Raw genomic sequence first — 13,654 nt, forward strand, 5'->3', positions numbered from 1 at the left:
TAATCCCACACTTAGACTCCTCAGTTAAAAGTGGTCTGATTTTAGAGTTCACTTATAATTAGCAGTGGAGCTTTTGGTTGCAAGGGTGAAACTGAAGGATCTTACTTGATGTTTGCACAGGCCAGAGAGAGATTTAAAAAAACCACACCCTCTGAGGGAGATTTGCTGCAGGGAGGGAAATAATGTAATAGTTTGCAGTGTTGCTCATTAGCACTAAACACAGTGTGATCGAATTATCCTCATAATTATATTGCCTATGTCAATTAAAAATGCCTCTTGGTACTTGCTCTGCCTTGTTCTTGCAAGATGGAGATTTTTCTTGCACCAATTCTTCTGATCTATGAAGCTCCCAGTTAAAAATCTCCATGCGGACTTACTCTCACAGGCTACTCCACAGTAATAATAATCCTGGAACTTTTCCTTGCAAGAAACCCCACTGCCATCTTTGCCCACATATTTATTCTGGGGATACCATCACTGGACCTAACCATGCTACTTACAACATCAAGGGGACATTCTTGTGCACTTCAAGCAACATTATGCCATTATGTGCCAACAATGCCCTGCCACTATGTACGTTGGACAGACTGGGCAAACCGTCACCAAAGAATAAATGGACACAGAGCAGGCATCAGGAATCTCAATATACTTAAGCTGGTCAGCGAACACGTCAGTGGAGTGGGCCATTCTGTTGAAGACCTGAGAATTTGTGTCTTAGAACAAAGAGCATTTAAAAACAGGTTACAAAGAAAAATTCTACACATTAACACGCTTTATGAACAGAGGCACCAGTTACCTCATGCATTACAAAGACTGCTTCTCCTCCTTTGATGCGTGTAATTATCTCAGGCAGGACACTTCACATCCCCCATCCCTCTGCCACCTACTTCAGTCCTATGTACTTGATTTGTCAGTTTTTACTGCAATTTTTTTTTTAGTCCTCTGTACTTATAAATGTCAATCTATATTGGAAGTGAGATTGATCTGTTGAAGTGGGTCTGTCCCACAAAAGCTCATCACCAAATAAATAATTGTCTTTAAAGTGCTACACTTCTGCTGCTTTGTTTTGTTGGAGTATAGACTAACACAGCTATCTCTCTGTTACTGTCACAGTTCAAGGCAGTTGTGCCTTATTTCCCCTACATGCTCCAGCAAAGGCATCCATTCTGAGGTCTCCAGCTTCCCAGCCATTGCTTTTATTGGATGCAGATCTCCTTTCTGACCAGTATTTCAGTTCTTGGTCTTCATTGTCACATTCCCAGCAAATGGCAGGCTCCCTATGCAGGCCTACTTGGCTTTCTTCTCAGACACAATACACAGTGTAACTGCTGCAATTAGAAGTTATGCAACTCTTTCTAAGCAAACATATTTTATTCTTAAAGTAAAAACACTACAGAAAACAGATACCACAAACAGTGAAAGAACCTGAACACATAGTAACAAGCTTTCCAGAGATCACTGCTTCACTCCAACAAGGCCTGTGGTGGGTGCAGTTCTTTCAGGTTCACCATACCCTTTGTTCTGAACAATAAACCAGTGGGATGGGGCCTCCGTTGGCCAAAGCCATTCTAATCCTCCCCTAAGGATTGAGGCCTCTGTGGAATGGAATTCCTGTCCATTTTTTGCACCAGAAGGAGGGTTGTGAGTCATCTTAGGCTACTTACTCAAAAGTTCTTTCTTTGTGTGCTGGTCCCTGGAGAATCTGGTTTGGTTGTTTGAACTGTCCTCATGTAACAGAAAAAGGCTTTCCCTCCTCCCCCCGAGCGAAGCTTCAAAAATATATTGCTTTGATGGGGGGACTTGAAGTCCTCTCTGCAGCCCCCCATCACAACTTCCTTGGAATTCCTTTCCACGGCTACAACTACATGACAGGGTTTTTCCAGCAAAGTTGGGCTTTTGTCGGAAAAACCCACAGAGCGTCTACACTCAAAATATGCTTTGTCGACAGTCTGTCGACAAAACTCAGCGCATCCACCAGCAGCATTATACCTCTCTGCATTCAGGAGTAACACCTTTCTCAACAGTTTCCTGTCAACAAAACAGCCACGTAGATGCTCCGGGACCCTTTTGTTGACAGACAGGGCTTTGGGTTCACCACGCAGTCGTTTGCAGAGCTTTTGGTCAGCCGTTCTGTGAGGAGAGGGCCAAACAGCATGGCTTCTCTCTGTTGTCAGAGCAGATTGGTCTTTTGACCTGCTTTTATGTGTAGATGCTCTCTGTCGACAGAAGTTTTGCCGGGAAATCCCTTCTGACCCTGACTTCTGTCGACAGAGACTTCTTGTGTAAACGTTGTCTTTCTGTGTAACGTCAGACAGAATTATCAAAGAGCAGACAACCCACAGCAAGTTTTACAGCATGGATCCACTAGGTGTCTTATCTCCATGAACAAAGCAGGAGTAGATTTGTGGTCACCTTGATAGCGCCATTCAGTTAACTTAAAATCATGAATTCCCCCTTAAAAAAAGGAGATACTGTCTATGCAGAGGGGACTGTCACAAGAAGATATATGGCATTGAAAGTCCCATGGAGGAAGTGAAGTGCCCAGCAGTATTGTATAAGGAATGTGTCTTAGTCTGCATAGCACACAGAACATTTTCAGCACTGCGGTGGCTAAGCAGAACATTACCTTTCCATTCCCCAAGATGATCTCTCCCTTTGTTTTCCCATTTGCTCTCAGGTCTTTCACATACGTGTTTCCTTCCAAGCAGAAGACAGCCGATCATAGTAGCAGATTCTAGGGAAAAGTGCCTGAAAAGGCCAACCACAGTCAATAGTAATGACAGGCCAGTTTGGGAGAGATTTCAAACTTCTGCCTAAATATCAACAAAAGAAAAACTAAGCATCTGAGTTGCTTTTTTCCAGCCAGTTGATTCAGCAGAGGTCTGTTGAGCTGGGCATGGCATGGAACCACATATCACCAAGGGAAGCTAGCATTGTTTTTGTCTAATTCCTCTTGCCTACACAAAGTTTTTTCTGAAAAACACACACACACACACACACACACACACAAAAACATCCCTCCATTGCTACCACTAGTTCAGCTCCAGCTCATAGTAACAACAGTGGTAGCACTAGTGTAGACTAGACACAGGTGGCTGCTACAGCAGCAGATGGGACAGGCCAGCTGGTTGCCATGACTGCCTAAGACCAATCTGCTAGTGGGGCTGCCCTTGTGGTAGCAACAAGGGGATATTTGCAGCAAAAGAGCTCCAGGGCAGATAGTCACACAGTCTGAAGGGATCACAGGCACGCAGGGAGAGCATGCAACCCTTACAAAACCATTTCCCCTTGTTTAACTGACCAGCATGGAAGAAGGATAGTTATGATCACATCTTCTCCCAGGTCCTTCTTGGGATCCCTTGGCTGCTGAGGAGATTATAGGGACTGCCATTGCAGCTGACCTTTATACAAGGGGGCAAGAAACAGAAAAGTTGCCTTTTGTCTTTCTTTCTCCACATAGTTCCATACAAGCCAGGAATAGCCTGGTTTTTAATGCATGAAATTGATTGTTAAATGTGATCCCATAGATCTAAAACAATGAATCACCATTGTTACATCATCGACAGTGCATTTCATTTGAGTTGGCAGATCTAGTTAAGAAAAATCGAACTGCATTTACTTCAGATGAGAACCTTCTCAGTGAAGGAGCTCTTCAAATGTGGGAATGTGGGGGCTGGGAGGGGCGGGGAGAAGAGAGAGAAACAGGACAATGGTGCAGAAGGAGGAGGACTGCTTTCCTTTTCAGTGTACAATGGTGGCTGAATTTGTCGTGAGATTCCCAAACAGGAGCAATAGATGAACTTATAGCATGGGTGGGAGTTTTGGGGATGAGTCACACAGGCCCAGTCCTCGAATCAGACATGTGACATGACTACTCACTTTGGCATGGCAAAGCAAAGGAGTAAGTGCTTGCAGGAGAGGGGACTTTAACTCCATGGCTCACTTTCCCTATGTGAAATTTAGATGATGATACCAACTTCATAGTGCTGTATTGAGTCTCAGCCTGTTCTTTTCAGGCGTTCACTTTCAAATCCTTATATGGAAGCTACTAAAGTTGTACAAAGTATTACTATAGCATTCTTTTAAATAAAACAGGTTTAGTGTACATATTCAATGCTGACACGTTATCATTAAGGTGTTACCACTATTGGACTATAGAGAACTATATCACAGACAATGTAATTTGTATGTTTTGCAAAGAGGCAAACGCCTTTGTCATAATAACAATATTAAATACCAGAAGGGAAAACTATCCCAGGGATGTTCTGGCTTTCACTGTGATTTTGATTTCCATAGCATGACATTAGTTAATGATAAAACTGTGCAAAACTGTAGAAGTAATAATATTTTGTTAGCAAAATGCAAGGCTGATTAATAATACATCACTTTCGCAGTTGGATCTCATTATAATGTTATGAAGGGAATGTGGTACATGTTTGAGGCACATACTGGATTCTTGTCAAATTGACACACAGTACTGAATATAAATATGTCCCCTGCTTGTGTTGTCATGTAATGAATTTCAGCTAATTTCCTTGTTATTGTACAACACGCATAAAAGGCTTTATGAATTATTCCTCATGCTGACATAGTTAACTCCCAGAAGTTGGGAAAGTTTGGCTTCTACAAGTGTGTTATTTCCCTGTTAGGAGAGATATGAATACCCATTAAAGGACACATTTGTAATGGCATTTAGGTGCTTCCAACCAGCAGAGTGGAAAGGAACTCAAACGGAGCCTGGGCCTACCCTGCTTATGCACATTTGAAAAAATCCACTACACAGCCTAGATTCAGCCAAGTACTTAAGCATGTGCCTAATTTTAAGCCCCTGGATAGTGTCATTGAGGTCAACAGAATGTCTAATATGCTTAAAATCTGGCGTGTCTGTCAGTACTTTGCTTAATTCCTACACAGTCCTTACTACAGAATGGCCATAGCTGCGCTCCCACTCCCAGAAACGACTGCTATTAACTTCAAAGGCAGCGCCGAGATAATTTAGCAACACTACTAGAACTTCAGCAAAACAAGCAGTGGGCTCACGTTCCCAGACAAGGCTGCAGTTTTTTCTGTGCTTGTCCAGACAAAGAAAATGAGGCGTGCTGTGGTCCGTTTGGTCCACCTCGCACCATCCCTTGCACGCAAGGCTCAGACAACCACACAGGGCTGTCCCTACCATTACTCAAAATATGCAGCCGTGTGGGGCACCACAAAATCTGGGGCAGCAAATTGTTCCAAATGTTGTGGTGTCCTAAGGCAGTTGTGTGTTGTGTATGGGTTGGCACTGTCACCAAGCCCCATCCCCCGGCCAGCATCCCCCTGGGCTGTGCCCATCAAGGCCATCCCTGGGTGGGTGCAAGGCCCTGGATAACCCCCTATGTTCTACCCCACACTCAAGCCTGCTGACAGCAGGGCAAAGGGAACAGCTGCCATGGGGACTGGTGTGAGAGCCCCCTGTGCCCACCCCTTCCACCCAAGTCACAGAGCTGCCCCCCCACCTAGCCCAAGTGTCCAGGATGTCTGTCAAGCATCCTGCCCATATGCCACTCCTTGGCTTAAGCCCTCACCTCTGCTCTGCCTGGCCCCTTCATGCCCCCTCAGCCCCCTCCTCATGCCCCTTTTCACCACCTCTTACCCCAAGGCCCTTCCCCCATGTAACACAGCACTGGGGCCTGGCACTAGCAGTAGGGGTTGGTCCCACCCCCACACTCACGAGCAGCAGCGTCAGGAAGCCGAGCAACCTGGCCCAGCCCACGGCTCCCAGTCACATCACTCTGCTTCCCACCACCAGTGAGTGTGGGGGCGGTTCCATCCCTCCCCTCAGCCTCCTTCCAGCAATGTGGCTGGGGCCAAGTCACTCCACTTTCCACCACCACCAGCGAATGCAGGACAAGCCCGAAACCTGCTGCTTCCCTACCCGGCTCCTGCTCCCCACAGCCTTTGCTGGTGGGGCTGTGAACACGGCCTCACCTCACCACAGAGTGCTGCACAGGGCACCAAGACGAAGCTCTGGAGTGGTAAGGGAGAAGCAATTTCTGGTCTATTTGCACCCTAGTGATGAAGGCTCTTCAGTGGCTCCCAGGGCAGGGGTTCAGCACCCTCTTCACCTGCATCCCACCCTGGGTCCTGCCCCCTGGAAGAATGAGGCTGCTCAACCCTCTAGGCGCCCTCCCCTGCTAAGCCGCCTCTCTGGCCAGGTCCATTGATGCCCCTTCAGCCAGGGTTTCTTGGACTCTGGTGCACACTGTACCTTTCGCATTTAACCCCTTACTGCCTGCACTGTAGCCAGGGGACAGAAGGTGGTTGGGTTATATCAGTGGCCAGCAGCAGCCTGGAGGTGTTAGTGCTTGGAAGGGACCATGTAGGCAGGAAAGGACAAGCTGCTTCCAGCCATAGGAGTGAGAAGGGGAGAAAGAGAAGAGCTGTGCAAAGACATGAGCCAGGTCAAACCTCTTCCCCACCGCCCCTTCCTTTGGCTGGAAACAGCTCCAGTCACCTTCCCTCCAGCAAAGAACCAAAAGGCCACATTCTGGTGTGAATACTGGCAGAAATCTGGAGGGAGGGGAGGAAAATGTGACCCTATGCGCCCTCCTACATGGCGCCTGGGAACATGCAGTTCCAAGAAACCAACAGAGGCAAGTCCATCTCGAGGGCCCAGCCAGGCATGGAAGGTGGAGAGTACCAGGCAGGGAAGCTCAGTCAGTCACGCCCTGTGTGAAAGAGATGTAAGGAAGTGCATGTTTGTCACCTCGTCTCATGTTTGGAGGGGTTGGAATATGTGTCATGTTTCACCAAAGCCTCTCTTACAAGAAGGAAACTAAAAAGAATCCAGCTCTTCAATGTTTCTTTTTAACAAGGTCACAGTCAACCTGATGCTAACTTGAGTGTTTGTATGATTGATTGCTGGTGAACTACCCTGAATAAGAGTAATTTACCAGGTGTCCCATGTTCAGCATGGGCAAATATGGCCACCCAATTTAAACCTGCAAGTGACCCATGCCCCAGGCTGCAGAAGAAGGTGACACCCCCTCCTCCCTCACTGCATCTCTGCCAGTCTGACCCAGTTTCCGATGATCACGATGATCAGTAGGTCAGAAATGGACATGCAGGCACTTTTGACCATGTGGGGGAATAAGAAGATTCAGTCATAGCTGAGTTCTGTGATGTGGAGCATGCTGACAAAAGGAGATAATGGCATGTGATCAGATTCAGAATGGAGCCTAATGGCAAAAATCACACTATAGCAATTGTACAAACTAAGGCATTTCATTGCAATAATCTACGCAGGGCAGCATGGTCCTCAGATATGCCTGTGTGTGCTGTGAGCACTGGCTTTATGCAGCTGTTACCTGGTTCAAGTGAGAGCAGAATCTAGCCTTTTGTCCTGACAGCAGCAGCCATTAATTGCAGACAGACAAGAGAATACCCAGTTTTGCCTGGTAGGTCAAAATCAAACAGATACCTCCAAAGCCCTGCCAAAAGCTCATTCAGTTTGTTTGTTTCAGTTTATATTTTCTAGGTTTTAATTTCCTGAATTACGTAAACTTTGCAGCAAAATCTACACATTTCTTTTAGCTTCTCAATACACAGTCAAGAAACTGCTGCTGGGTTCTGGAATTTCAGCAGATCCATTGTCTAATCCATTAAGAATTGCCAGCTGAACTTACAGGGTGCGTCTACACTAGCCAGCTACTTGGAAGTACCTGGCACAACGGCGAAACTGCTATTCCTATCCGAAGATGGGAATAGCGCCCAACTTCGATGTTCAACGTCAAAGTAGGGTGTGTGTAGACGATCCGCATCCCGCTACTTCGAAATAGTGGGGTCCTCCATGGCAGCAATCAGCTGAGGGGATGAGACGCTCTGTCCAGCCCCTTAGGGGCTCTATGGTCCCCATGCACAGCAGCCCTTAAAGCACCACAGACCCAGATTTCCTGTGGCAGGAAGCTGAGAGCGTGCAGGCAGCAGCACACACACATGCTAGCCCTGCACGCTTTCCAGAGGCCCCGATCTGCACTGCCACCAGCCATGGCATCGAGCCAGCCCCCCATGTGCCCCCAGGGCTCCCCTCCTGAGGGGACCCAGGCACCCCTGGCAGCCAAGTGGGGGGGCCAAAAAAAGGCGGGGCAACTCCTGGTCGGAGGCCGAGCTCCGAGACCTGCTGGGGCTCTGGGGTGAGGAGGAGATGCTCCACGTGATGGAGAGCAAGCGGCAGAACGCAGAAGCATTTGCCCGACTGGCCGAGGGCCTGACCGCCCGGGGTCACCCTGCCAGATGACGACCTGGAGGGCCTCCTCCTGCTGCTGCTGCTGCTGCTGCTGGGGGTCCATAGCTGCTGTGACTTGGTCTGCGAGAGTGTGCAGAGTACTCTGTGGACCTCGTGCTGTGCAGGCCGGGTGTGTCTGGGAGGGGTCCTTTAAAGGAGCGGATTGCTGTTGACCCGGAAGGGCTAGTCCAGCCTGTGACCTGGTCCGCGGGCTTTACTGGCCCCTTATTTCGACAGGAAGTGCTTGTGTGTGTGAACGTTCTGCGTTTCCTTCCGGGGCAGCTCCTTTCAATGTTCCCCATCGCTGCTTCAATGTTGAACATCGACAGCACCAGCCCTGTCGATGTTCTTACTTCGAAATAGGCTACTTTGATGTAGTGTGCTAGTGTAGACGTAGCCACAATGAAGCTAAAGCTACCTCTAGTAGCAGTACGTTCAGCCTAATAACTGTGATACTAAAGCAATGGTATATGCATGTATAATACCATAGCCTCCTTTTTAAAGTCCACTTCCAGAATTATATGTAACATCAAAAACTGAGCTCAGAAATTTCAAACACAGAAGTTGACAAAAGAGGAAAATGGCCACAGCTACTTCTCCAGGTGACACTCGCACAGGCTCGTCAGGTTTAAAAAATAAATATATAAATAAATAAATAATCCTGGCATGTCATCATCGAATTTACTAAAAATTGAGAAGTCCCAGGGCACCTTGTGGACTAACAGATATTTTGGAGCATGAGCTTTGGCGAGTATGAAACCTTATGCTCCATGAAATCTGTTAGTCTCTAAGGTGCCACAGGACTTCTTGTTGTTTTCGCAGATACAAACTAACACGGCTACTCCTCTGATGCTTATCAGATCTACTGTTGTCTTTTCATATGCTGTCACCCCAGTGACATCGATTCAAGAAAGTCCCAGTGCATCTTTCAACATACTCTAGAAAAGTGACTCTCTAAAAATGTCATTGTGGGAGGTCTATTTTATATTTATGTTCAGTCCATGAATCCCAAAGTAAATGTTCTCAGTTTACAAACTGAGAGTGGATTTTCAAAAACCTCGATAGATTGGTATACTCATCCTGGGATCTGGAAAACAAAGTCTGGTCTTTGTGCTTCTTGGCTTGTCACCAGCAACAAAGATTCTGCAATTGCAAATTGGCTGAGAATTGGATTGATGAAACATGACACCAAATAGAACTTGGCTCAATCTTCCATTGCCGTGCTGGCTGTGCAGTGCTAAAAAAACTTTGTTTTAGTATTAAGCAATAATGGCTTATGTTTTAAAAAGGGAATTCTCTTTAGTCTGTGATAAAGCTTATGTTTCAACCGTGTACGTGCAACAAGAAAGGAGTTGGAACTGGTGAATCATTTCAATAATTTTCCCCATTTCAACAAAATCAATTTCTCCGAACCGAAAGTGAGGAAGGAAGAAAACCAGGCAAACAAAACCCTGTTCACACACTTCGCTAGAACTCTTTCCATGCCCTGTTACCTTGTATATGTAGACATGCCCTGTGCTGCAGAAGTGCAGCAGTGCGGCTGGTGTGGACGCTCTATACTGATGGGAGAGAGCTCTCCTGTCAGCATAATAAAACCACTTCTGGAAACAGCGGAAGCTGTGTTGGCAGGAGAAGCTCATGTCGGTATAATGCTTGTAGAGGTGGTTCATTCACACCCTTCAGCAACACAAATCCCACTGACGTAAGACAGGGGTCTGCAACCTGCGGCTCCAGAGCCATGTGCAGATCTTTAAGGACTTCTTTGTGGCTCCCGACACTATAATTGCAAAGTAAACAACAAACAAACAAACAAACAGAAAAGCTCTCCTGATTATTTTTGATATTTCGGTGAATAAATAAAAGCCCTACACTGAACAACTCATATCTAAATAACAACCGAAATGTGATCTTGAAACCTTGGATAACTCCCTGTTTAATATGTGCAGTGCATTGTGGGATATGCATGTGAACTCTTCTTAAAATAGGGCTATAAAAAGCCCTCCTGATTATTTGCAATATTTCAGTGAACACCTATAAGGCAAAAAAAGAATAACTCCTATCTAAATAGCAACTAATATGTGATCTCAAACCACTGAATAACTTCCCCTCTAATATGTGCAGTGCATTGTGGGATATATGTGTGCACTGTTCTTAAAATAAGGGTTACAAAAAGTATGGTTTGACGTTATTTATTAGGGACCGTCTCGTACTCACATGCTGTGCGGCTCTTGAATTATTGATTTTTTTTATCAAATTAAAAAAAAATGGCTCTTCTTGCACTTTTGGTTGCTGAACCCTGACACAGGCTGAAGTGTAAACATAGCCTAAGTCTGTTGATAAGATAGCACTGTGTCTGGTGTCATTTAAGACGGAGCTGCTGCACAGAAACACTGTAGAATGCAGAAGGAGATGCCAATGGAGAAGTGGCAGCTTTGGGAAAGGTAGCAAATGAGCAGGGTTCCAGAACAGATCTTGTAATTAATAAAATTAGGCTTCTGTAATATTTATTGGCGCAGTGCAGCTTTTAGACTTAATTATTTCTTGTACTCACACAAAAGTGCTGGTGGATTAAGCCTTCGGCTACAGGAAGTTTAGACTCAGCACAGGCAAGGAGAACACATGGGAGGTGTCTGGTTCTCCCTTTCTAAGCTGTGGCCAGGCTGCTGTACATCACGCTGCCTGCAATGCTCACATCAGCACTGTTCTCACTGCCAATGATTTGTGAAACCATGGGGCACTATGCAAAGTCCACTGACCCCCCCAGTATTTAGCGCGGGGTCCCATTCCTATATAAAATAGACCATGCTTCCAGTGTACTGAGGTGAATGGCAAAATTAAAATGTCCCTCCTGCAAGCAAACCTCGTCTGTTCATGGACAGGCTACATCGATCCAATAAGTTGCCCAGCTACTGCTCAGGACACCGAGCTGCACATGTGGGAGACCTGTGAGAAGTGCACAAAGTTGATAACCAAATTGATTACATCTTTCTTCTACATGCAGAGCCTTGTTCTGCTTTAAACTGTGGCCTCTTACCTCACACTTTTTGTCACACAGGGGACAAAGTGCAAAAAAATGTAATTTTACCCCCACTTTAAGGCCCTTTCCCACTGACAAAGAACCTTACCATATATGAGAATCAGGCCCCTTCCTTTTATTTGTAAGGTCAAACACTGAGCAGATCTATTAGGCAAATATATGCAAAAGGCAGCAGCCAGGTCATATGGGTTTTAATGCTCTATGGCAAAGTATTCATTTACAACAAATACTCTGAAACAGGCTGGCTTTTTCTTTTTGTCTTCAATTCATAGCCAGGGAGACTTTCTCATAAAGAATTTCTCAACTTTACACGATCAGTCCGATTGCATCATTAACTTGACCTCAAATTTGCAATTCAGAAGTGCTGAATTGATCAAAATTGCATTGGCTATAAAAGCAGAAGTCAAACCACACTTTCTACTCACAGATCTGTGAATTTGGTATGTGCAGGGTTCCTGGGGTCCATGCCATCCTAACTTCACTACTGTGTTCAGTGCAGGGCTAGGACTGCCAGCCCTCCAGAATTGTTCTGGAGTCTCCAGACATTAAAGATTAATCTTTAATTAAGGATTATGTCACATGATGAAACTTCCAGGAACACAGCCAAACAAAACTGGCAGCCCTCTGCAGTTCTTAGCTATTTTTTTTCAGTTAAGCTACAGTGGTCAATAAATGTCTCAGAAAAGAATACACAAGAGCACAGCAAATGAAGCCTCTGGAATGTGCACATTTAAACCTCCATCTTATTTAGGGCTGAATCTTAATCAGACTGGACACCTGATCTGAATCCCTTGGAAGTCATTAGTCTTTTCATCATCTTCAATGAGCTTTGGATTGGGCACTAGTTCAGTCTTTATATAAAATATATGTGTGCTTCTACCCACAAGCTAGAATATGGAGGCGTTTGCAATTGTTGTGTTTTTTTTAAATATATTGTCCTCCTCATCAGTCCCACCTTCCTCTTTAAAAACTGTCTTTGCAGCTATTTGTTCAAGCCCGCTGTGACTTCCATCAGCCCAGTGTTCTGTAAATATCGGGGCATGACTTGGTACTGATTACTGAAACACGTCTCCGGAAACCACCTGATTTCATCCCTTATGGCAACATGGTTACTCAGCTGCTGAAGTACGAAGAGGGATTGTGGAAATGGAAAATTAATTGTACAGCACTAATTTATGCGGCTAAGTGACTGAGCCAGGCTTAACCTTCCAAGTAGCACATGCTTACGCTGCAGACGGGAGGCTGTGTCCTAGTGCAGGAAGCCAGACCTGTACTCAGGGCTTGTCTACACTACAATTGCAGTGCCGTAGTGTAGATCAAGTGCTGGCAAATTGTAGATCAAGTGCTGCCGTACAATTAATTAGTGCCTGTGAGCCAGATCCAGCACACCAGCTGTGTCGGATACGGCCAGCAGGGTCCTCCATCAGGCTCTCTGAACACTTCCACTCTGGAGGGGAGAGGCTTGGTGTGCTGCCTCACTCCCAGCAAAATTTTGCAGCTCCTATTGGCCAGTTTCTGGCCAATGAGAGCTGCCTGTTTGCAGGACAGGCAGCACATGAAGGATCCCTCTCCTGTCCTGGCTCACAGCCTTCAGAGGCGTCACACATGGCCCTTGCAGCCAGTACAGGGATATGGAAGGCAAGGACCCTGCCTGAGGAACCTGCTGGGCTGCTGGATGGGAGCTGCCCAAGTAAGTGTCTCCTGGCCAGAGCCTGTTTCTGGCACCCTAGACCCTCCCTCACCACAACCTTCTGCCCCCTCTGCTGTACTCCTTCCCTATGTAACCAAAATACTGCAGTCCTGCTCCTGTACCCATAAACCTCCCCAGACCCAGAACCCCCTTCTCCACCCCAGTCCCCTGCCCCAGGTCACAACCCCCTCCTTTGCCCAAACTCCTTCCCAGATCCACACCCCTCCTGCACCTTAGTCCCTTACCCCAAGCTCCCTTCTGTGCCCAACCTCGGTCCCAGACCCCACACCTCCTCCATTAACATCACGGAACATCACGTACCAAATTCTTGGAGTGCCTCCGCTTAAAAATTATTGCCCACCCAGTTGTCGATGTTTCCTTCAGTGACAGAATGGGGGGTTTCCAGTGCTACAAGTATCCCAGCTCCCCAGCCAGTGGTTGCTGGTCACCAGAAGCATTCTCCTGGCAGCCTAGTTGTGTTTTCACCAGCAGTTATGTTAGCACAACTACTGCCTTCAGGGTGTGGATTTTTCACATCCCCGAGTGATGTAGCTACATCAGTCTAAATATGGAGGGTAGTCCGGGCCTAGCTTTGCTCCGACTAGTGTGCCGATGATACCAGCATTCCAGGGCAACATGGGCAGAAGCTCAGGTTAGTTAACTG

General features: G+C 46.4%; 1 long non-coding RNA gene across 1 annotated transcript; it reads right to left on the reverse strand.

Annotated features, from left to right (window-relative positions):
- Positions 1-548: 548 nt before the first annotated feature.
- Positions 549-11,797, reverse strand: LOC142020245 (uncharacterized). The gene is made up of 4 exons (XR_012647321.1): positions 11,726-11,797; positions 9,757-10,040; positions 3,302-3,401; positions 549-2,748 (listed from the first exon to the last, which is right to left on the reverse strand). It is a non-coding gene; the product is annotated as an uncharacterized LOC142020245 (long non-coding RNA).
- Positions 11,798-13,654: the final 1,857 nt, after the last annotated feature.

This window comes from Carettochelys insculpta, chromosome 13, assembly GCF_033958435.1.
Source record: "Carettochelys insculpta isolate YL-2023 chromosome 13, ASM3395843v1, whole genome shotgun sequence".
NCBI classification, from domain to species: Eukaryota; Metazoa; Chordata; order Testudines; family Carettochelyidae; genus Carettochelys; species Carettochelys insculpta.